A 25570-nucleotide genomic window follows, 5' to 3' on the forward strand; every position below is an offset into this window, starting at 1 on the left:
AAGCGCAGTGACGTATGCTATGTCGATCCAGAGATTCCACACCCATTCGCTGATATTCTTAGTTAAAAAGTGAAAAACACAGAGTAGAAAAAAGGATAATTATTTTTGGGAGGAACAAATAAGGGATATTATTTAAAACAATATTTTGTTATTCCGAAATGAAACGTAGCAAAGAGTGAGTCTTGCGAAAGAGTCAGTTAATTATATTTTGCGTTAATCGTTTATATAATAAATTATTATTACTAGATATTTATAATCTCGTTTTTGTTTTTTACTTTAAATACATAATAAATATATAATATATAATGCTAGAAATCTCTCTCTTTCTCTCTAAAATATTATATATAGATACATAATATTCATTCGAAAGCGACTGTGTGCTAGTAAAAATTTATTTAAATTTATTTTACGATACGTGTCGCGCTGTAACGTAAAATAAATCTCTATCGAGCGCGCCGCGTGCCTTCTCACTGCGACTGCCAGTGACATCGATCCGTGTCACTATCGTGCGCGCGACTATATCCCGGAATTGCACTTTTATAAATGGAATTCGTTTGGATTTCCTTCTTGCTCCATAAATCTTTTATCCGGCGAATTCATCCGTAACTTGCTCTTAATCGCTATCATTTGACTGTTGGCACTTTTAAGCGAAATGAAATGATAGAACCATCGCGTATATCTATTCTCCGATCTATTCGTTTGTACAGAAACCTAATAAAATCTATTTACTATTATTCCAAAATGGAGCACTGTATGTCGATTATACGTGCGCGAGCGCAAGAAGATGATATTACTTTCGACGCCGCTCGTGTAATATCTTTTAGCCGGAAGGTGAAAAACATAGTGAAGGAGGAAGATTGAAAGGGAAGGGAGGGCCCAAAGTGTTTGCGGAGTAACGCGAAGCCTCAACGACGCCTATCTGTTTGCCGTAGCACCCCTGATTTTTCAAACCCTTATTGATATAATGTAATATTAATGCTTGCAACGCCAGTCCCGGCACGCTTACGGTCGGTAAATATTGAAAGATATCGCGCAACCGGAGAATACCGGGTGACTTTCGAGTGAGTGCCACTCGCCGAAAATCTCGATACACGCAGAACACGCACGATTCGCGAGACGAAAAGTCTCGCGCATAAATCTCTTCGGGGTTTATCGATAATCAATAATCTCTTTTTTTTTTTTTAATGCCGAAAAGAATGCAAAAGTCGTTTAAACGACGTTTCGACATCCGGTGATCGTAAACATGCTCCAGTGTTGGATTTCACAGAGGCAGAAGGGCAGAAGCAAAAGAGAAGCGCGACCCAACCCTAGTCTCCGCTGCTGGTAAGATTGTTTAGTTCCTTATGCAAAAGCAGATCGTGTTCACCCCCTCTGACTTAATGGCCTGGAAAATTATTATGATGAAATCTGCCGCCCCAGCCCTCTCGTGTAACCGAACCTAACTTAACTTCCGACCCTACTTCGGGGCATCTCGGGGTCGCTTTTGGAGTCTATGGACTCGGCTTCGTTCTCTCTCGCTTACGCAAATTCTTCCAATAATTTATAAGCGCGTGCAATTACGCAAATGCCTTTTATAGACTATGGAAGCAGCGATAATGGAACTATATATCTATAGGTTTTATAATATATTTCGAAACATAATATAATTAAAAGTAAGACGAATTCAATTAAAGGAAAGTTGTAATTTTACAATGATTGTGCAAGATTTTATATAGATAGTTCGTAATAACTGTCACGCGTTTGCGATGCTTTCGCGACAGTTCGGAAAGGAGAAGGTAACGGAAGTGAACTTTTTCAATTTTTATCGACAATGCTGGATCGGTCTTTTTCTACCAAGCTCACGTGAACTCTCGGTGGTGGTGGTGGTGGTCGTCGTCGTCGATATACCACGCCAAGTTATACGTACATTTATATATATAGGGTGAGCCCGGGTTGCGCGATGAATTACGACCGTTGGGCCGACCGACCTAGCTACAGCACTAAAATCCGGACTGATATATTATTACGTATTATTGCTCCTGTTCGGTTATTTATACCTATATAACATAATGCCTCGCGAGATTCCGAGAAGTCGGCGATACGTTACCGTGCAGCTCCCCCGGGATCGAGACCTTATTTTCCGTATCGGTCATAACTTAGGACGCGCTCTTGCTGCGTCGAATATTATCTATCGCCTCAACTCTTTCACGGCCCGTCGCGAAGTATCCTCTCACGTGTCGTACACGGTAAATAGATCCGTTCTTCCGGAATCTAGATGACGTTTCGTTTCAATTTTAATGCAATCCCTCATAGGAATTTACAATCGGCGTCTGAAAATATGATATATTCTCCTCTAAGCAGATATGATCTCCCTTCCAGTTATTCAGTTTCATACAGGACCAGGGTGTTTTGATAATAGAATAAACAACGGATGTAATATCGCCAATCAGACGTCCTTTGAACCGCAAGAGTCAACGAGAGAACAATATGCCGAAGAGTACATGGAGACTACTTTCTTTCTTCTTGCAGCGCGAGAATAGACACGCACGCAATTTGGCGAGGAAACGCACACGTTGATCCCGCGGTTTTTATGAGGAGAGCATCTCCGGCGTTACGAGTCGAGATGTTCAAATATTTACTCGTAATGCGGACGTCCTTCCGTCGTCGAGTAGCGCGCCGATAAACGGGGAGGCCTGCTGCCTCCAGACGGTCCTGCACGACTTCTGGGTTTGTTTTGTGACTTGGTTTTAACCGCACGTGCTACGCACGAGAGAATTTCGTCATCTGGTGTCGGGGTGTTAAAGTTCGCCTCCGTCGCGGAGGAATTAATATTCGGGCCAACCGAATTCTGCATATATCGTTTTCCATGTATGTGTGCGCGTGTGTATCTCGTACCGAATACAATTTTAATAGTATCTTTAACGCGAATGAAAATGACGTACCTAAAAGCGGAATGAATATACAAGTCTGTCTTCCGATTATTAAATTCCGTATATACCGAGCGAAAAATTGAAGCTATCATTTTAATTTTTTTAAGAGAGAAAAAAAACCTTGTACTTTGCGCGAGAACAAGATCTATTTAATTACAGATTTATAATCTATATGTAAGTATTAAAAATCATGTTGATTTGGAATAGACTTTATAATTCATTCATATATATATATATATAATATGTAACATTTTGTAAGTATGTGAAAGTTTCGGTCTTATTTACTCGTATCATATAAAAAACAAGAAACATATAACTTTCTTTGATAAGTTGTAAATTATATAGTTAGAAGATAGTCATCAGTGACATAAACAAACTTAATTACAAACTACATAATAAACTTACACTGTAATCATAAAATTATACTGACAATTATATCAGTCATGAGTTTAGTGTGATAAGTAAATATAGAAGACAAGCCAAAGGTCATTTTATCAGTTATCTACTTCGATTTATCACGGTTATGATATTTCATAAAGTAAGTCAGAATTAACAACATTATATACTTATCTTTTTAAGAAGTTTCTGGAAAAAATCAAATATACTCTTTATTCATAATCAGCAAAGAAAGAGATTACGATTAATTACAAATATTTTGTTTTTCGATATGTATTAATATTTCAAGGATTCAATTTGTATCATAATCATATTGTATAGCTTTAAATTGTGTTTATGCCCGTACAAAAAACAAGTTCTTTTTATATTTTATATTAATTTATTTGCAACATAATGTTTGATAAAATTAAATATTTGGATATAAACATTTTGGACTTGATAAAACTTTATAAATACCTGATAAAACTTAGATTATGTCATATATATTAATAGTCTGCTTAATAAAATAAGAAAAGTTTTATAACAGATTTCAAATCAATGTTATTTTTAATATTTCTATATCTAGAAATAAATATCTGTAATAGAACTCGTCATTTTTGCACAAAATAATAAGCGCACTTTCTCTTAAAATAACAATGAGGCTGGCATCCGAAGTGTTAACGTAAATTCTTGGTAAACCAGCTTTAGCTAGAGAAACAATTATAAAACAAGCCGATGAGAAGGGTCTTTCAAATAAAATTTAACGCACTGATTGGCGAGGGTATTTCCAAACGCTCGTAAATACAATTGCACGGTTTAAAATAGAATTAAAAAGAAATGGATAATCTATAAATATCGCGAGTTTCGCCATTTCATTTATCTTTATCATTTTGTTTTACATCAAATACGCCGAATACTCGTAATTTTATATTTTACCTCTCCTGCATCGGAGAATATTCGTCCGGACGAAACGTGATCGTAAAATATCCCGATCGTAACAATAACGAATCCAACGAGGCGTCAATCACAAATCGCGCGTTAAACCTATTTTTCGACATGGCGCATGTACAATAAAAAACGATGTGCCGCCGGTCGAGTAAATTTATTTTTCTACGAAAACAAAAATGAGTCAACGTTTCATATAAGAAACGATTCTTCGATATATCTATACGTCGCGCGCAACATCAAGGGAGAAAATATAATAATATTCGCGTATACGCGCTACTCGCCTGCGATTGCGCGTTTACGCAAGCGTCGAAAAAAAGAATCGCCCGCTGGCGGGGCCACTCTTTTGCGATCTTTATCGTTAACACATTCCGTCAAAAAGTGTCGGCGCGTTCGTCGGGAAAGCTCTCGGGGATCGTAAACTCTCGCGGCGAGTGTCACAACAAAATCCGCGGGGGATGACGGCGCTAATAATCGCAAATCGCGCGATAATAAGCCAGCCGTCCGCTGCAGCAGGAGGAGGAGGAGGAGGAGGAGGAGGAGGAGGAGGAGGAGGAGGAGAGGAGGAGACAGTTTTTTCGACGCAGACGCACATTTGGCCTTCCTTTCTTTTCTCCTCGTCGCGGAGAATCCGCGCATCTGGCGCGATCGTCCGTAAAACACGGCCGGGGATTCTCGGAGAAGACGTCGCGACTCGCGTATGTAATGGAAGGGAGAAGGGGGCGGGGGGGGGGGAAGCGGGACGCAACTCTTGACTGACTCTCCGTTCGCTTAACGCTAACGCATTTTTCCACAAGCGTGGGGCACATCCGACGCATCCCTCTTATAACCTACGAATGGATATTTACATCGGTATATTTAGTCTGACGCCCCCACGTTCATAACGGTTTACGTTCGCTATCGCTGCGCTTTTGTCACCGCGAGCCGCGCGGTGAGAACGAGGGGGACACAAAAAATGGGGAGGACTAAAAAAAAATGCATGCATATGTGTAATCAGGCAAAGGAAAGATAGATCGGAGAAGGCGCGGGCGGACTCGTGCACTCGTGAGAATTTCTATTCTCGCGAATGAAGTTTCGATACGAGACTCTTCCTTAAGCTCAATATTTTGTTATATAGTATATATAGTACATAAAGTGGATCAGAAGAAGAGCTTTCAAGGAAAGGATACCTGTAAACATATAAACGTTGGAAAAATCTAAATATAACGTGGTAAAGTAATATTATAATATATAATTTAATTTAATAAAAAAAAAAATATATATATATATATATATATATGTAAAAAATTTTGAAAACTATTATTGAAAGAGACTTTCTATTCTATTAATTTTCTACTTCGAAAAATAATGATTAAACTGTAAAATTATCTAAATTAATTCTCTTCTAACGAATGTATGTAAAACATCGCTCTCGAATGTGAAACTTGTACTTAAGTAGTCATTGTTCAGCTGGCGTGCTCTTATGCGATTGCAGTTATTAACGCAGCTTACAATTTTATTTTGCGAGAAATTTACGCATATCCGCTTAGAAAGTTCTCGTCATCGTGTAATAAAACTGAAAGTATCATTAGACGCCAGTAGAACTGCTCAAAGAAACGAGAACTACCGCCGAATGTTTTCATTGCACACGAATTATAAATAATAAAAAGAGCATTTTCACCGATACAACAAATATATAAAATTGTTGTTACAAGTACAACGTGATGTTTAATTTGTAATTATTTATAAAAAATTTTTTCTTTTTTTTTTTTTTTTTATTATAATTAATCGATACAGTATTTTTGTCAGAAATATAAAAGTTCTAATATTACATTATGTGTGTATAATATATTACTTTTGTATTTTGTCTTTTTTAGTTTATGACAATCTCTGATTCCTTGAAATATATTGTACTTACAACTTGCAAGTTCGATTGTCAATATATCGATACATTAATCAATAAAATAAATACGTATAGCAATTATCTAGAATTATAAAGGCTTGATATATTCATCATCACAGTATATTTAGAGTTTAGATATTTACCGGTCGGGCTTACATCTCTCATGAGAAATCTACAATAGCGCATCAATAAGATTTGTGACTTCCGTGAGAACATTTTTATCGAGCATCGACAACACAATTACATCGTGCTAGCGGCGGCACTGTATTCGCCATTTTTCCAGCGACTAATCCAAATAGATCTTTACACCATCTTTCCATTGAATGGAAATCGGGTTGCTCTCGAGAGCGACGTATGCACTAAAGGCGACTAGATAGGCGGAATTAGATGCACGGTGTGTCGGAGATTTATCTAAAAAAATCGTCAGAGGAACACTCAACGAGCATGATTCGCGAGTAAGAATTAAATCACTCGTGAATTTTTCCTTCTTTTTTTTTTTATGCATCTTTTAATAGCCCTTTTATTAAATTCATCGTCGCGTTTATGATAATACACGCGAAACTAAGTCACGCCGTGCAATTTAGATAAATAACCGGGATAGACGAGTCTTTACACACTGCGAAATTTCCGGGGCTTAATGGCTCATTCATACTTGTCGCCATATAACTTAAACGTCACGAGTAAATCAAAGACCAGCTTTTGCATGCACGGCGCTTAGAAAGGGTGGGCTTCTGGGCGATATTGTAACACTTTGTAATCGCAAACTGGTTGGTACCTGAGATACAAATCTCAAACGTCTTATAAAACACGATTTTGCAAGAATATAATCTTTCGTATGGAAAAAAAATATTTGTCTGTAATATTGAAATTTATTAATCCATGATACATTCATTTTTCTTTGAACATGAAAGTATGTAAGTGTATGAACATGATATATGTATGACATGACACGATATGACTTTTAATTTTCAGTTGATAATTTACATAGATATTATATTATTAAATGTGCAATAATATGATGTACTTAAAATGTAAGATGGTAACATTAAAATAACACTCTTTATTATAGTTTCCATATCTAGACGTAGTCTCGACTAAGCTTAAAAAGCTTTGGTATTTAGGGATTTTGTCAAACCGGAAAGAGATTTCACAGATCTGGAGAGGCTTCATAACGAGCAAGTTTCCGCGTTTGCTATTGATAGAACGCCATAGACAAGAGGCGCGTCTCTGGGAAAGCTGCTTTTTCCTGAAATATGTAAAAGTTCCACGCGCTACCGACGTCCTAAAAATACGAAACGATTGGGTCGAAACTGTACGTATCGCGTACGTGTGCGGCAAGAGTTTCTCTCTCTCTCTCTCTCTCTCTCTCTCTTTCTCTTACTCTTTCTCTTCCCCTTCACAGACGCATATGCGCACATTAATATCCGTGTCGGTGATAGCGTCTGGAGGGCAGCAAGGAATGGAACTGAAAACGGAAGCCCTATTTATTTATGGGTGTTACGCCCCTGAAACTGAAGTAGGGTGTCGGGCACGCGCCACCTTCCTCTCGCTTACTTTTTTCCACCCTCGGTCTCTCTCTCTCTCTCTCTCTCTTTCTCTCTTTTACTGTCTATTCTACTTTTACACGACTTTACGGGAATACTGTTACACCGTTTGCGGATATCGTACTTAAGTAAGGAAAAACGTCCGCGGACTGCGTCACATCCGTGCCTGATCCGCCTTTGCCCACGTAATCCACCTTCCTTCATGCGGGTTCTTTTCAGAATGCACCAATGCGACCTGCATTTCAATCATGAAATGCATACGCCTCACGTGAGAATTCTCATCACGCTGTTCAAACACCGCTATTCAATGCAAAATATATTATACTTGTATGTCTTTTATGATATATTTTTACGCATGCGAAGATATACAAATGTATATATCCTGAGCCGGTGAACTTTCATTCTTTTTAATCGAAATATGATGATTATCCGTAATGATATTTCGACGATTTAAAATCCAAATTAATCCAGAGATTTTATTCGATCGTTATACTAGGACGTCACAAACACACCTATCACGTCAGACCGTAGTGTGAACATCATAGTTAATGCGATCGAAACTGGCTTCTCGACCTATTCGTTTTCTCCCCATAATACATTGCCCCTTCTTTGACGACCGACCCTTGCTCGTAGGTGTGATTAATTCTTCAAACGCACGGACTTTCATGCACTCGTTCGAAAGACTGCCAGATACAAATTTGCTCGATGCTCTCACGATTGAGACGTACATGTTAAATTCGCGACCGAAGCCGCGATGATGTAAACACGTTTGCCAAGTATTTGTACAAAGCAGCTCTTTTAATGAAGAGGTATTGCGTTGGGTTAGGGATTAATTGATTTTGCACCGATGCGCCTTGAGTTTTCGCGTCCGAGTGCTAATTACTCTAGCATAGAGAGAGTTACATTTCTCTATACACAGATATATTTATCCGCAAAGAATTATTCGCGCGAGCGACGCAACGCCATTAGATTAAGTAGTAATTAATCCAACGTTTTAAAAACACGAGAATGCCCAATTGAATTGAGAACTAATTCTATTAGCGATCGTTGTATTCGTCGTTGCGTTGGAGCACCATTTTGTCCGATGGAATATCGAGGGCAAATACACGGTTCGCGAGGTGAATTTTTCAATGGCTTTTTCGCTTCCCAAATACCGAGAAGCAGATGATCGCGTTCAATCAGCGATGATTGCCAATGATGCCCGTGTCCGTGTTAGGGCGCCTAATAGATGGCTCAAAGCCGATAGCTCCTTGTTGCTCCCAAGATTCCCGAACGATATACGCTCCGTCCTGGAGTGATTGATCTCGGCGACGGAGCGAGAGGCCGAGAGGGAGAGAAACAGATAAGCAGCTGCTTTCCCTTGGCACGTGGGCGACATAATCTACCGGTGTGCGTCTCCACCCCAAAGAAATTCACGCACGCGTCGCACACCCCCGTCAAGGCGCGGTGACTTCCTCTTACGCGCGCATCACCCGCTACGGCTAAAATCCCTCTAGACGTACAAACGTTTTGTTTTCCATCCCTAAGGGCGTCGTCGCCGGCATGATTCCGTCGTTTCTCATGTTTCGACCGCGCGAAACGTCACACCCGCATCCGACTGCTATTTATGTTTCTCTCTCTCTCTCTCTTCCTCTCTCTACGTAAGCTTCTCCATGCATTCAAATTAGAGAATATTTTCAAGGGGTTTATGGTATATGTATATTTTTATCATAATTGATCTATAAAAATATAATGGTGTAGTATTAATAATATTATAATACATATAGTGCATACTATATTTTATAGTAATAGTATTATAATATATATGTATATTAATACGAATAATATAAGGTGAGTGAAAGGACTTGTCGATTTTCAAAATGAAATATAGCTTAAATATTTCTTGTCAGATAATAATAGGATATGGAATGTTATTATGTACGTCATTATATACGTCTACAATATATGTATATCTTTATTATAATTGATCTATAAAAAATATAATATAATTGTGTAATATTAATAATATTATAATACGTATTGTGTATACTATATTATAATAATAGTATTATAATATATGTTAATACATCATGAATAATATAGAGTGAATGAAAGGACTTGTCGATTTTCAAAATGAAGTAAAAATGAAATATTTCTTGCCAGATAACAATAAGATGTGGAATGTGATTTAAATATATTACATAATCTTATTCATTTTTAAAATTAAAAAATTTTTTTAATATTTATTAAATATCATCTTATTCATCATACATACATTATTCTAGCCACGCAAGTTTGCGCTATATTGTGTGATATATTGCAATTTTTCCTGTATATTAACCTTGAGTTTCTTAACACAGAAAAACATTAGTTATATTTAAGTTATTTTATCTTTTATTTTATTTTAAAAATTATCAAGTTTCTCTTGACTCATCTTATATAATATAATATACATGTATTCTTCTCTAAAATTTTTTATATTTACATTAATTCGTAAAATCTGACATGTTTAAACCTGTTGAATTAACTTATTGGCTAATAAGTAACTTGGCACAAATTAACAATGAAAAACTAAGGAAGAGTGGGATCACATATCGCGGCCAGAAAAGATCTACGTGATGAGGATATTGAAAGAAAGGTGTTCTTTTATTTTTTCTTTTCTGAGGAAAAAATGTATCATAAAAGCCAGATAAAGCAATGAAATTGAATTTTTTTCGTTTATATGAAATGCGAGGACCTCGGAATGGCCGGGCGAATGTCGCGAGAACGACGCGTTGAACGGGCAGATAACCAATGCTCCAGTATTATGTGGACCACAGAAGCGTGGGCGATGGTCTGCTGGTCAGTTGACCAAGAAGCAGAAGGAAAGGGAAGAGAGGAGGTTCAACGTACAACTATGGAAAGAGAGCGAGAAAGAGAAGTAGTAGTCGCCTGTAAGTAGGAGAAGGCGACACGCAGCTGCGGGGGTGTCTGCACTTTCCAGGCAGCTGCATGTGCGCGAGAAACTCACACCATCGTTGACCATGGAGGAAGAGAGAAACACAGAGATAGGGAACGTGGCAATTACGAGAGAGTGACAAAGAAAGAGCGAGAGAGAAACGACCGGCGCTGACCATCGGCTCTCTCGATGCATTGTCCAGCGTCGTCGAGGGTGCCCGTGCCCATTAGAAGGACGCACGGCCGCCAATTCCCATTGATAAAGTCCTTCGGGCTTTTCACCATTATTCCCCATTATTCCAGAACTCGTCCGGCTATACCTGCGCCCCGCGTCGGCCACGGGGCCCACATATGGACTGCGCGAATATTTTATATGACCCTCAGGAAAATGGGATAATGCCTCCCTGACGGGGTAACACTCGTGCTCTTTCCGCTCCACCCCCTCCCTTTCCAGCAATAATCAACGCCCACGCGTTCGTGCCTCTATTATACATATAACAAGGTGGAGTATTGTGTCGCATGTGCGCGTGCGTGCGCTCAAGCATTTCCTTTGGGGAGTGCTTCTATATGTGTATGCATGTGTGTATATATATGGTCATCAGAGAGATTTATCCCCGTTCTCGACTAAATTTTAAGCGCTCGTTTGGCGACGCACAATGAGCGACGATTAACGTTTCGGCCGGCTATACGTCAGTTAAGTCGGTTTTTCACCTCTATCCGCATCACACTTCTCTCTTTTGTAGAAAATATTTAGAATAATTCTTCGCTCGCTTATGGAAGCGAAATTATTTTTCGACCCATATGTTTGGCATTTTACAGAAATAACTTGATGTTGCATTATATCGTAAATTATTGCAACTGCAAAATAATTGTCGGTGCGATCATTAAACGCAACTTTGCCAAATTCTAAAACGCGTTCAATGAAATTAAATGCGCAATCAAAAAAGAATGAAATTAATTTATTCTGAAATTTATATAATATTATTAATCTTACTTGCTTCAAATATGTCTACTTTTTTAAGCAGAATACAAATCTAATATAATTCAACGATATAAAGACGTGCAAAAGAAGTGTAATATTGTAGGATAGAAGAGAATATTAAATAGCACGCGCACACAGTCTCTGAAAGTAATAGACTGTTGTCATATCGTAGAGATTTATTTCCAGCTCTAGCCAACTTTAAATAGTTCATTTGGCTGCGCGTAGAAATGTGAAACATTTAACGCGGCACAGCTAGCTGCACGTTCTTATTATGAAGCTATTTATTTATGTATACGATGCGGAAAATATACGCGATAATCTTGAGCACGCATTAGCTAAAAATACGTGATTTTTATTTCGCAATTTATAAAATTGGAAGAGGGAGAGAGAGAGAGAGAGAGAGAGAGAGAAAAAAAAATTCTTTATATTTGCAGCTTTTTACTAACTTGTATATTTTTATTTTGTCCCCTCTTATTCCATCATTACACCATCGCACATTTATATGCATATAATACATATTTATAATCTATAAAAATTAACACTTTAAATATATCTACGCAACTAATTAAATTTTCAAATAATACAGCATCTCGAGCTTGCTTTTTACAAACGTGTATAATTATATAAAGTTGATTAGTTAAAAGTGCACTATATTATATCGCAAATTTATGATAAATATTTAACAAAGAAAAATATTGCTCTCGTTCTAAAAGAATATATATATACATATTTTAGATATTTAATAGAGAAAAATAAAATTGTTTTCGCTTTGGGAGAAATGCATAAATAGATATATTAATAATAATTAGAAAAATTTATTTCATCTCTCCTCCTTTCCGATCAAGAGTTTCATTACTCTATTGGCAATGTCCATGAGCGACAATTCATGTATCTCGCTTAACCCAACCCAGATAATTATCGTATGTGCTATCATACGTATCTTTCCGTTCATTCCATATATTCACTTTATATCATATAGTACATATATAATAGTATATGTATATGTATGATACACAAGATGAAACATGCTCCGAATTTTGAGAATACATTTAATTATTTTTAGAAAAATAAAGGAAGATAAATTTTTATACAGACCAAAGACTAGTTTATTTCATACATAAGTTCTACAATGATTTCTCTTCCGCAAACATTTTTGGCTGCGCTAGAATTTTATTCCAATGGAAAACAACCTACTGATAAAAACTTTAATATAAAAATATTAAAAAAAAAAAATTTACTCCAAAATAGTCGTTGAATCTATAAAGAAGTGCAAAGTACTTGAAAGTCTATATATTTGGACAATAAACTAAAATATCACATTTTGATTATAAAGATTTATACTTCAATAAAAGATAATCGATTCTTGATGCTTCCGAAAGCGTTTATCTCTCTCAGGCGGACAAACCCTGTGAAAATAATGGACGAATCGTTGACCATTATATGTGTGTGTTAGCCCGCGGAAACAATTTAATTGCCACTTCAACGACCATCATAAACGATACTTGAAGCCGTTAGATGAGTTATATATATATATATATATATATATATGCAGCACGCATACATCGCACACTGTGTATAATAATAATGGTTTCCGTCAAAATAAATCTCGTCAATAATAATAAATTTCTCGTGATCTCGACGACCAGACGCGCTCAAATGTCGCATTTGCCGGATTCATTTTACGTCCGGCGATGAAAACGCGACCGTCAATAATTCACGAGTCGCTTGATTATATGCAAATTAAAGAAGAAAAAACCGCTATGGTAATAAAATTATCAAAACTGCTTTTGCGATATCGCGGACAGGTCGCGGCTCTTATAATTATCATACATCGCAATAAAAAATCGTGTATCATCGAGTTTGATTATTTCGAGGAACTGACGCGAGAAACGAGCGAAGGAACGAACGGACGACAGAGAAACAGAGAAAGAGACAGAGAGAAGGGAGTCATTCGCATGCATATACGCGTCTCGCAATCTTATCTATACACCTCGTAAATACACCGGGCAATACCGATGATCGATTTTCTCAATGCTCTCACTTAGGTAGTCTATTATATAGGCATGAGGTTGCTAGTGCATTAGTGCTGCCAAATTGACCCGGCTGGTCAAGCGCCGTTTAAAATTGTGTTCAGAACAATGTTCACGTGCGCTGCCACGCAATGACAGGTACCCTCGCGCAGCCTCCTCCTCCTCCTCCTCCTCCTCTTCTCAGAATCTCAGAGACCAGACGAAGATTAGGTTAATTAAATGGTTCGGCCATATTTCTCTTTCTCTCTCTCTCTCTCTCTCTCTAGATTATATATATATATATATATATATATATATATATATGTATGTATGTATACCTGTAACCGGCGTGACGAATCGCTACCACGTCGCGTCGCCAATACACTTAACCGCGTCTGAGGTTCTCGCCATTAGGTCGCAGTTCGGACGCGCTGGATTTCGTTTCCAATAACGCAAAGAAATAAAAAAGGACAAAACGCGTGTCCACGACATCGTTCTCTCGCAAAGCGAGATACTTTATTATTAACGAACTGGTCGTTGATATGCTCAAACTTGTTTGGCGAATTCGAGAAATACGTAAATAGTGAACCGCGAATATGTATTTACAGAGGAAAGTACATATGTGCATGCTTTATGCTTTTATTGTAAATTCAACCATATATATTTAAGCAGATTTTCATGTGGTAAATTTATAACGTGATAGAGTTCTAATTAATCGATAATCAAAAAACGTACGCTTTTCAAAGTGTAATTAAGATAGTATTATATTTAGGTTTTAAGAAATATGAAAAAATTAAGAAATAGAAATATATGAATATGAAAGTTGTTAATTAAGTAGCAAAAATAAAAATATAAAAATGTATCTTAGGCAAAAGAAAAAACAATGTTCGATTTTTACGGATTACTCTGTACGGATTTAGATTTTAAATGAATTAAATAAATTATGATCTGTAAAACTTTAAATACCTATCGCATTAAAATAATTTAAATTTCAATTAAAATAAATGATTAAAACTTAAAATCGTATCAATATTATTAAATATTATGATGGTTGATTTATTAGAAAGGAACTAAACGGATCAGCTATGTCAAAGGTTAAAAATCTAAGATATTTCAAGATTTATAAATTTGATATTGGACAAAACAACTTTTAGTTTTTAATGAATAATTAATTAAGTTGTAAAGATTTAGCTTGTAGAATTAAAATTTTTGTAAATTTTTATGCACCGTCGTAAAATTTTTCTGATACAGGCACTATAAAAAAGTTAGTTTGATATAAAATAATATTTAAAATAACATTACGATTTTAAGATTAAATTATATTCTATAAATGTTTACTTTAAGTCACAAATTATTTACTAATTTTACATTTTAAAAAACTAAAAGTGCAATTTGACGTAATATTAAATTTATGAATCTCGAAATTTAATCTTAAAATTGTAAATATCATTATATCAAGCTTTTTTTTATAGTGCCCGTATCATGAAAATTTTATGACTGTACATAAAAATTCACAAAAGTTCTACTTCTACAAGACAAATCTTTACAACTCAATTAATTATTAATTATTAAATTTATTAACTTTTGTTAACGTAGATAAATAAAAAAAATAAGTCAATTTGATATGCTACGAAGACACGATAAAACACTAGATATAAATAAGTTTTTTTTATAACATTTCCCATTGTCCTTACTCAAAATTAAATGATTTATATTTATTAATGTATATATTAACCTTATTCGTCTATCGATAAACTCAATTACAACGTTTAGATATCGTGAGCCGAACGTGTTCGAACATCACGAGAGCCTCGTGTCAATCGCGATTTTCACGGATAGTGAGGCACCCTTAAGTTTACAGCCTCACCGGAAGAAGATGAGGGACGACGAGCGGGTTACGAGACCCGCCCCGAAGCATTTAAATAATAATTCGCCGTAAAAAGAGAGTAGGCCCCAGCTATAATGCTCGCACGCACGCCTGCACGCAAGCGCATCGACCGATGCAGTTAACACGCATGCCTTCGGCCTGCTCTCTCTCTCTCTCTCTCTCTCTCTCTCTCTCTCTCTCTCTCTCTCTCTCTCTCTCTCTCTCTCTCTCTCTCTCTTTCTCTTTCTCTCGTCTCGTCTCGCTTCTTCCTCCCCCGCTGTCTCGAGTATTCACCTCGTGCTTCCTCATATCCCATCTCTCTTTCCCTTTTCACCCTCGTTATTGCCGTGATGATTATTGCGATTATTACGGAGCAGTTCGCGGTTGTCGTCATAAAAGCAGCGTCATAAAAAAGGATCGAGCGTGCCAGAGGCCTTTCTTAATAAGCGGCGAAAAATTTGCTTCAGAGTCGAGCACGCACATGCAAATCTCTACTACGTATGCATGTGACAATAACGGGAATGTCATTTAAATGTTATACCATAATTTAATTTGCCCTCGAGATTGATAATAACTTTATTTAGTAATTTGATTTTGCGAAAAACATACATATAACGCCACTGTTTAGTTAATTGTAAGAATAAATACTGAAAAGAGAAGGAATATCTGTATAAATCTCATAAGAAAAGAAATATTATTAAATCTGTAAGCATTTTAATAAAAATATATATTGCCTTCTCCTATAATAGTTTGTCCTATCAATTCCATTTTTGTTTAATTGGCGTGATGCAAGTATTAAAAAGGCTGTATAATTAAAAAATCTGAATTATTGAACTGTTAAATATAAGATAAAGTGGCACGAGAGAGAGAGAGAGAGAGAGAGAGAGAGAGAGAGAGAGAAAGCATGCGTCGTGGAGTGCTAAGGAAGAGCGCTCGAATGTCAGAGGATCGGGATTTACAAATAACGATAAATTTGCAGCCGGCGTCGATGCTTGGATCCGGTAACATTAAAACCCTCTTACACGCATCGTTGTATCTCGTGAATTGGTGCGTAGAGGGGTGTATCCGCGAGAAATGATCATGATTTCACCCGGAGCAAAGATAAGGCCCTCGCGTATGACATGCCCACGGCTTTCCCATCCCCTGACCTCCCTCCCTCCTTCCCTCTCTCCGTTCGGTTATCCGTCGCCGTTTGGTGATCTATCCGCGAACGGGGTGCGAGAATACTTTCAGATTGGGATCCATACCGGCTTGTACCGAAAGGATCAGCTCTCGCGAGCGCGTCGATCGTCCTTCTTTATACATTCGCAAAGGAATAAATAAACGTTGCCGCAGTGTACAGTGCCCAGTCAGACGATAAGATAAGACCCTGTAAATCTGCAGGTTACTTAACAGGTCGCTGAACGATCTTCGAGTATCTTCTCTCATTCTCCTTCTCTCTCTCTCTCTCTCTCTCTCTCTCTCTCTCTCTCTCTCTTTCTCTCTGTCTCTTTCTCTCTGTCTCTTTCTCTCTGCCCAGTCATCTTGAGTTCGAATTCTCCTGCTATTCTCGCTCGTTTCTTTGCACCGGCACAAGTTCTTTATTACTTCATGCTCGCCGAACAATCTTTCCTTTTTTTTTTTTTTTTTTTCTAAAGGATGGTCGGTTTGGTCTTAGCAGGCCCGACTCTTTCCTACCCAAAGATAACAAAGCTCGGACACGGTTAACGCGTTACCGATCACCTAACAAATACGCGCTAAATTTGCAATATTTCTTAGTACGCTGTAGAGTGAAATTATGGCGCAGCTTTGTGTGATTATAACAGTGAAAGAGTGAGTTAAGTTTAGTGGAAACTTAAACAGTTCAATATTTGATTAAACGTGTGAAAAGACATTGAAAAATGAAGCACGTCGAATCAGCTTCGAATTAAAGTAATCAAACAATTACAAATTTGATGCAATAAATTTTGATAGTTATGTTTATATTTATTTCAGTTGATGGAAGAGTGTGTGTGTGTATGTGTATGGGGCCTAGATACGTTAAATTTTTTTTTTTATTTATATGCAATTTTTCTGAAACTATTTTTCTTATTTCGAATGTTCTTATCTATGTGAATAATGAATTATACAATTAAAAATTTGCAATTTTGTGAAATATAATCTTGCTAATATTTTCTACTTAAAAATTATTAGTTTAACATCCCCATTTTACATTCTTAGGAATAATAATAATAATAATTAAATAATAGTTATTTATTTTATATTTACACTTTTTTCAAAATATCTCATTGTTTACCTGTCACGAAAGAAGTAATTTAAAAATTACATAATACAATGTAATAACACTCTTTTGAATTTCTCTTATATTTAAAACATTTTTCACCATTTTACTTCTACATTTATCTACTTCTAAAACATCTTTTATTATTGTTTCTACATTAATTTTGTTATCTAATTTTCTCTCTGTTTCCCTTCTTTTCAGGGCAAATATTATAAAGGCAATTTTAATAAAAACACACAAAAATAAAAGAAAAATATGTATTCAAGGATATTTTTTAATACGATAGGTGCAACAGTCTTCCCGATAACATATTGCCATAATTTTATCGAATCATTTGATTGACTATGATTTACATTAATCGTGCTCTATGTAACTTGCACACAGTAAAGAGATTTTTCGATCAACGATCAAGAGAATAGGGCGCTCGGTATGCCTCCACTTTTGCAAATATGGCAATCGCAATGGAAGGAGACTTCCATCTTGCACTTTAGTGTCTACCCGGAGATGGATTAACTGTGTGTAACCGCGGTTATATGCCTGCCTACCACCCTTTCTCTGCGTCCTTCTCCTCACGCGCGAGAGCACAGAGAGAAAGAGAGAACGAACGGTCTGTACAAAAGTATAATATATACTATCTTCCGTCCTTATCTCGCACATCCGAGACGAAGAGAACCTTCCGCCGCAACTCGCCCCCACTTAGTTCCGGCTCCCTACTTCACCAACGACTCGACGAGCTTCTTCGGTGGTGGAGAGAGTGGGAGTGAAGCGGCGATGGTGGTACAGTACCAGAGACGGTAGAGTGGTGGCAATGGTGGTGGTGGTGGTGGTGGTGGTGGTGATGGTGGTGGTTCATTACACGGCTCCGTAACACCTTGCCGCACAGTACTCGGTGCACCTGTGAGGAAGTGTGCGGCGTTGCATACACGCGTCCCGATAGGCCACGTACTCTATACAACGAGCAAGAAAGCATATTATGTACGTAGGCACACCGCGCGCGCGATCGGGGTTGAAGGAAGGCGGTCCGAGGAGACAGGTGCGAGCCAATCGCGAGGCGCCATATGCAATTTCCCTTGGTTCACCCTCGCTCGCTCCCCCGCACTCGGTTCCCCTTTTCACTTTCTCTCTCTCTCGGTACCTTGGTGCCCTCTCTTCTGTCTCCATCCGTGTCTCTTTTTCTCGGTATCTCCTTTTCTTCATCGTCTTCTTCTCTCTCTTTCTCTCTCTCTCTCTCTCTCTCTCTCTCTCTCTCTCTCTCTCTCTCTATTTTGCTGGTCCATTTTATCTCCGCTTGCTACTGTTAACTTATAGTTTGTTAAACGAGACTGACCCGAATACAAGATCTTCGTGTTCACCATCGATCGACTCGTCGCGACTCACAATTACAACTCGAAATCGAGAGAAGAGCAACGACCCACATTGATTCTTCAGTCAGTCATTGCTCTTATCGATCAACCCGCTTTGCGTCTGACAGCCCCGACCTTGCACTCGGTGAGAGAGACACGCAAGTGAGAATTTCTTTAATCTGAATGACATATGATCCGTATCTTTGGTCGCGAACGAATCCAGAAAAAAATAATCCTCGTTTTGGCGAAAGAAGAGAACTGTTTAGCAGAGTGAAAACCACACGGCCATCTACTTATTTAAGATAAAACAATACGCGCATAAAAATCGATAATTATAAATGGACAAATGAAATAATAAAGATATCACATCTTAAATATAAAAAAAAAAATACAATAACCATTATTAACCAATAGCTTTAGAGGAACGATGATAAGAGGAAATAAGAGACATTTTCGGAAATTAATTGATAAAAGAAATTTTTTTAAAAACCGCTCGTTAGACGCGACAGGGTAAATCTTTCAATGTTCCCTCCCTCTCTCTCAATATTCGACTTCGATGTTTGTATATGTTATCAAAGTCATAATCTTGCTTAATTGCTAAAAAGTTTTTTAATCATCGCTCATTATTTATTCAAAAGTTATTAATAAATTTATTCAAGATCAAAATAATTGTGGATGGAGGAGGATTTCTAAAATCTTTATATCAGCGTTCTTTACGAAGAACACTAATATAATAGGCATAACGAGCGAAAAAAAATGTAGATACAAAAAGATCTTTAGACACGGATTTCTTTACAAGGTCTTACTAACAAAAACATTTTTCTATATGTAAACTTTTTGTAAATTCCCTTGAAAAACATTATGAAAAACGTTTTGAAAAACGTATTAACATTTGTAAAGCTATAAATCATGGGCATCAATACTGGACACTATGGTACTGACCAGATTCCACTGCAGTCGACTGCAGTCTAGGAATTCCACATACTTTGGAATCTGCAGATAAAATTATTTTTTTTAATGAAAAATTTTTAACATAACTGAAAGCTTTTATATAGATTTTATTTTATACATGTTTTATAATGAAAATATTGTGTAAAAAGTGCATTGCCAAACGTGGAATTTTACCCCCTCCCTCTTTTCCCTCGCCACTGATGACCAGGTGTCGGAAAAAACACGGTAATGATTTTTCTATTGTTATTGTATGAGTTATCCATTTTTTACTTCATTCTTTTCTTTTTCATCAAAGCTTTGTGTAACAGGACAAAGATATTTTCTTTCATTCATTTCCTGTTATTTTTTTCTTTGTTTTATTACTAGAAAATACACAAACAAAATGATAAAAATTAAAACTGTCTGTCCTTTAAGAAAAACATATTTTCTTGTTTTCTAACAAGAAAATCTAATTGTATTAATATGCAAAAATGTTAGAAATTTCTGGACAATATTTTTTGTTGAAAATTCTTTAACGTCTACGAATATATTCCGCATTAAATGCATTATTTAAGCGTGTGGTCTAATTTATAGCTGATATCGGACGATTTTTATAAAGATATAATTTAATTATATTATAATTTTATTTATATAAGTAAGCAAATTATTTCTCTTAGTATTTTTAAGATATTAATCTTTGATTCTCTCAAAAGTTCTTATTGTTAGTTTCAATGAGAAGAAAATGCATTTGAAAGTGTGATCAAAATATTGAATTTATTTTCTCTTTCTTTAAATAAATTATTTGCCGAATATTTTGAAATATATAAAATTATTAAGATATATAATATTAACGCCAAGAAATAGCATTAAAACTTTTAAAAACTTAACGCTAACTTGTAAAATTATATTTCTTGAACATTATTTTCTTTTGAAAATCAATTTACTTTTCTGATATTTGTATCATTTGTTAAAATCTATTATATATTTAGATAAATAGAATTTATTATAAAATTACATCAGAATTATTTGAGTCGACTTGTGTTGACATATTTTATGAAATAGAAAACATTTATTAAAAATGGTGAATGGCAAGAAGAGAAGATAATAACAATGTAATATTCAAAGACGTCCTGAAAAGTTTATGAATGGAGCGCATGTAATGTAAACTCTGCTAATGCTATTTTGAGCATTAGTCTAATTAATTATAATTAATCGTAACATTCAAGAATATATTCTGATAAGTCTTCTCTGATATGAACATAATCGAATTAAATCTAGTTTATAGATATCGTTTATAGACAGTCCATTAAGAGACTCTATTCTCTGTATTCTATACTCTGTATTTTATACTCTATATTCTATACACTACTCTGTATTCTATACTCTACAGCTGGAAGTTCCAACAACCACACCCAATGACATGTCTTTTGTTTTGAAATTTATGACCATAATATATGTGACCGACAGCGGCGCATTACTTCGTTTAGACAATAATATTTCAGACAATTTGGCCATCAATGTGGAAAAAGCATAATATATGAACTTTCGAGAAAATTAAATATTTTAGAATTAGTGAAAATTTGAACATTTTAAATAGAAATTTTTATTTTTATTGCATTTTTTGTATTTACTGTCGAATTTTTCAAAATAATATGATTAAGCTCTCTTTCGTTCAAGCATGATCCACCCAAAATGATCAAACGTCAAAGTAATACCACTGTTAATAATATACAACATTTAGCTACTGAAACTCTGCAGTTTTTGTTCGAAACATTTTTCTCTTAAATACTTGGATATATTTTATCATTGCGAGATTTGTAGCTTTGTACATCTTTTCTATTTTAGATATTAGAGCGACGCGAGAAATAAATTTATCACATTTTCTCCGAAGCAATACAAAATTTTGAATAAATGCCTTTCTATTGTGATGATACAATACATAGAATAACGATGCCTCAATCGTATAAATATCCTACGCAACAAAGATCATATGCGACATCGATTATCGCGTTCGTCTCGTTATCATTTGAAATGACAACAAAAACAATATCGGTACTACAACCAGGTGTAGTTTGTTCTCTAAATCGCTCTTTTAGCCACAATTCAAATCGTGCGCAAAATGATTGGAATCTATTGTTCCCCGAGCGACGAGTGCAAATCGGCGCCGTGATTCCGCGTCATTCTGGCGAACATTTGGAGAATAAGAGGGTAGATGGTATACATATGTATCGCGATGAAATCAGCTCGGCAGCACAGCGATAGAGACTCGATTGTATAATAATCAATCCTTATTTCGTACTGGTGGGTTATTTTTGTGCAATTTTTAATAGTATTAATTTCTCAAAAACCCCCAAATAGTCACAAGATAATATAATTAAAAAAATTATTTTCCAAATTTATTATTCTAGTCTTTATTTAGAAAAATCAAAGAAGATATGTATATAAATTTTTTAAAACTCTTATCTATATGGAGTAAAGGTTCATCCAACGGTGTGTGGCTCATGCAAGCGCCGGCTTTTTTCTTTCTGTTTCTTATGAGCTTTTTTTTATTATAATCGAGACACGGGGTGCCGAAGGTCACTTCGACTTTCGAGACATTAAAAGAAATCTCCTAGGGTGTGACTTATATTTTTGAATTGTTTCGTGGACCAATCAGAATGAAGAAATCTTTGTCGCGATTGGTTAATCCTGATAGGAAATTTTCTTAGAAATAACATGTTTCATAATTTATTATTTTTTTTTTGGTAATACTATGGTAAAGGAATGTTTTAATGACAGTTTCTGAACAGTTTTAGTTCGTCTATCGTGCTTAAACAAGTTTAGTGTTGTACAATTTCGTTCTTCCGGAACTTTGATATATATTTTTAATATATTACGGTAAATAAATATATACGGTAAATATTCAGTATAGCAGTTTTCAAATCTTTTGCAACTTATTTTGAGGCATAGAAACTAACAAAATAAAAGGTGGATTTTTATTTGACTTTTTATTAATTTTTGAAAAACTATCACTAAAAAGACTATTTCGAAATATTTTTTGAAATATATTTTATTAATACTATATATATATATATATATATATATTAATATTATTATTAAAATGTGTATATTACTTATATATTTTATCTCAAAATAAATGTAAAATAAAAAGTTTGTCTCGTTTTTATATAAGAGCATTTGAATATAGTATTTATACAAATTTTTAAGCATAACATAATTTGTCCCATGAACAATAAAATGGTACGGTTTTCTTTCTTTTTAAGTGTCAATTTTATATAATATAAAACGATTCAACTTTCAAACTTTTGTATTACAACAGAAAGAAACGTAATATAATGTTTTCAAGTTTTCCATTAATAAATGCAACATTACAATTATATTTACATAGTCCGACGCAGAAATTATGAAAATGTAAAAATTATATATTTCTCGTGTATATGTAATATATGTGTGTAAAATCTACTACGTTCAAATATAATTATACTAAAACGGTAAGAAAAGAGAGCGATAATTTTTTAAACAAATTTGATTTTTATGTCTCAAAATATGTAAAATATATAAAATGTATAAAATGTATGTGTGCCAAACGTTACTTTCTAAATTTCATAGAGTGATAATACACTCGAAAAATTGAGTGATCACTGGTAAAATTATTCGATGTCAAATCACTCTATGTAAAAATTTTAAATAGTTCCGATGCGCTAATTATACGCAACGTACTAAATTATGAGAATCAATTATTTCTTCAGCGTTCTAGTTACCTAGTTATACAACAATTCTGTGTCAAATATATCAATATTTCTAACAATTAAAAGTAAAAAATCGATTTTTGAAAACTCAATACCTAAATTCTAATTTTGTAACTCTGTAATTTGTATAAGTTTAGTAACAATTTAGGATCATATTTTTGCAACATTTTCACGTAATTTTGTAGAGAAAGAAATTTTAATCCATTTTTTCCTACAAAATAATTATTTTTCAAGTTAACGCTATTTTTAACAAATAAAGTCAACTTTTATTTAAAAAAAAAAAAGAGGAAATATTTTTTACGAGTTTTAGCCGATCTGATAAAAGTCCTGCGTAGCGTTCTTGGAGTTATATAAAAACGTCTTATGACTTTTTCCTGTAAAATAAAGTTATATTACACTCTAAGAAATTTAGAAAGTACATATATAAAGTACGTTTGCATATATATAATACACAAAATTGACTATTTATCTATATATTTAATTTATTCTTTATTTATCATTTTGTGCATTAGTATAAATAATAGTGACAGTGTGTTTGATTTAGAACTTATAATTAGTATGTGTGTTATTTTAAAAATTAAGAATGTGTGAAAAGGACAAAAATTGCATAGGACATCCTAAAATATCGTGTGCGAAATGGAGTATTATACATCCAAAGCGCTTACACAAAATCAAATCAAGATTATGTAATAGACCAAAAAATTTAGCGGTGTCTCGCATTATGTCAAGAATACCGAGAATGTTGATGTTAAGTATGAATATATAGAATATATTATCAGACATTATAAAAAATAAAATATGATACTTGCATGCATGAGAATGTTACTTCATTAGCGGTTCAATGTTATTTTTAACGCTGAAAATTACATGAATTTTTATAATTATCTGATTGACGGTAAATCAATTTTTACATTCATTTTCAAGTAAAATTTAGATACATGTTTAATCAATCAAAGTCTATAGTTCGAACGTCCTGCGCGTTCAATAAATGTTTAATCCTCGCATTGTGCAAGCGAGCGTCTAAAATACTAGTGCGGTGAAATGGTGTTTGACCGATTCTAAACTGGAAAGTTTACGCCAAGAATAACAATCGCATGATTTCTAGTTTTCAATGCTCATACGAAGGTGGGGTTTATTTCTTGTTAGTTTCTAATGATGTGAAATTGATCACAAGTTTCACCCGTTATATGCAAAGCATAATAAACGTGTGCTGCCTTATATATATATTTTTATCCTTCATACACATGTTCGCGGACCCCTTGTGTATGGGTATTAAAATTTAACGTTACTCACCTTTCTTCGCATTTCTTAACGCATAATCATTAGTTTTATATTTAAATAAAAAAAAAAAAAAATAATAATATTATTAACATTGTATTTACTAGGTTAAAGAAACGCAAAATAAAATTTATTAACAAAAGCATCGAGGTGTAAAAGCTATTTATAATTATTTTCAGTTATTGAATCGAGCAGTCTCGAATTAATCTGATCTTGCAAAATATAAGTATATCACAGATATTTAAAAAAATATAAAAGTAATTTACCTCTCATATCCTCATCATTAACAATTCTACTTTTTATCGCATATTATAATATATCGCTGATTATAATATATACGCACATACATGGAATAACAATTTATCTTGACACTCGTGTTAATCGTCGGGTGAAATTTCACAAGCACAAGTGCTAATATATTTTCATTTTAAGAGACATTTGATCGTATAGTTATCAGCGTACATATATTCGTATATAATGTGAGAAATGTATTATTTATGTAATTTTGCCTCTTTTTCTCTCTGCCATTTATCATAATCTCTCGTTTGATCTGATGATATATGGATAAAAATTATTAGATT

The 25570-nt window shown here is 34.9% G+C and overlaps 1 protein-coding gene across 4 annotated transcripts in view; it reads left to right on the forward strand.

Moving 5' to 3' along the window:
- Nucleotides 1–25570, forward strand: part of Salm (spalt major) — a 148476-nt gene that overhangs the window by 107527 nt on the left and 15379 nt on the right. The window lies entirely within an intron of this gene.

This window comes from Anoplolepis gracilipes, chromosome 3 (genome assembly GCF_047496725.1).
Source record: "Anoplolepis gracilipes chromosome 3, ASM4749672v1, whole genome shotgun sequence".
Lineage (NCBI taxonomy): Eukaryota > Metazoa > Arthropoda > Insecta > Hymenoptera > Formicidae > Anoplolepis > Anoplolepis gracilipes.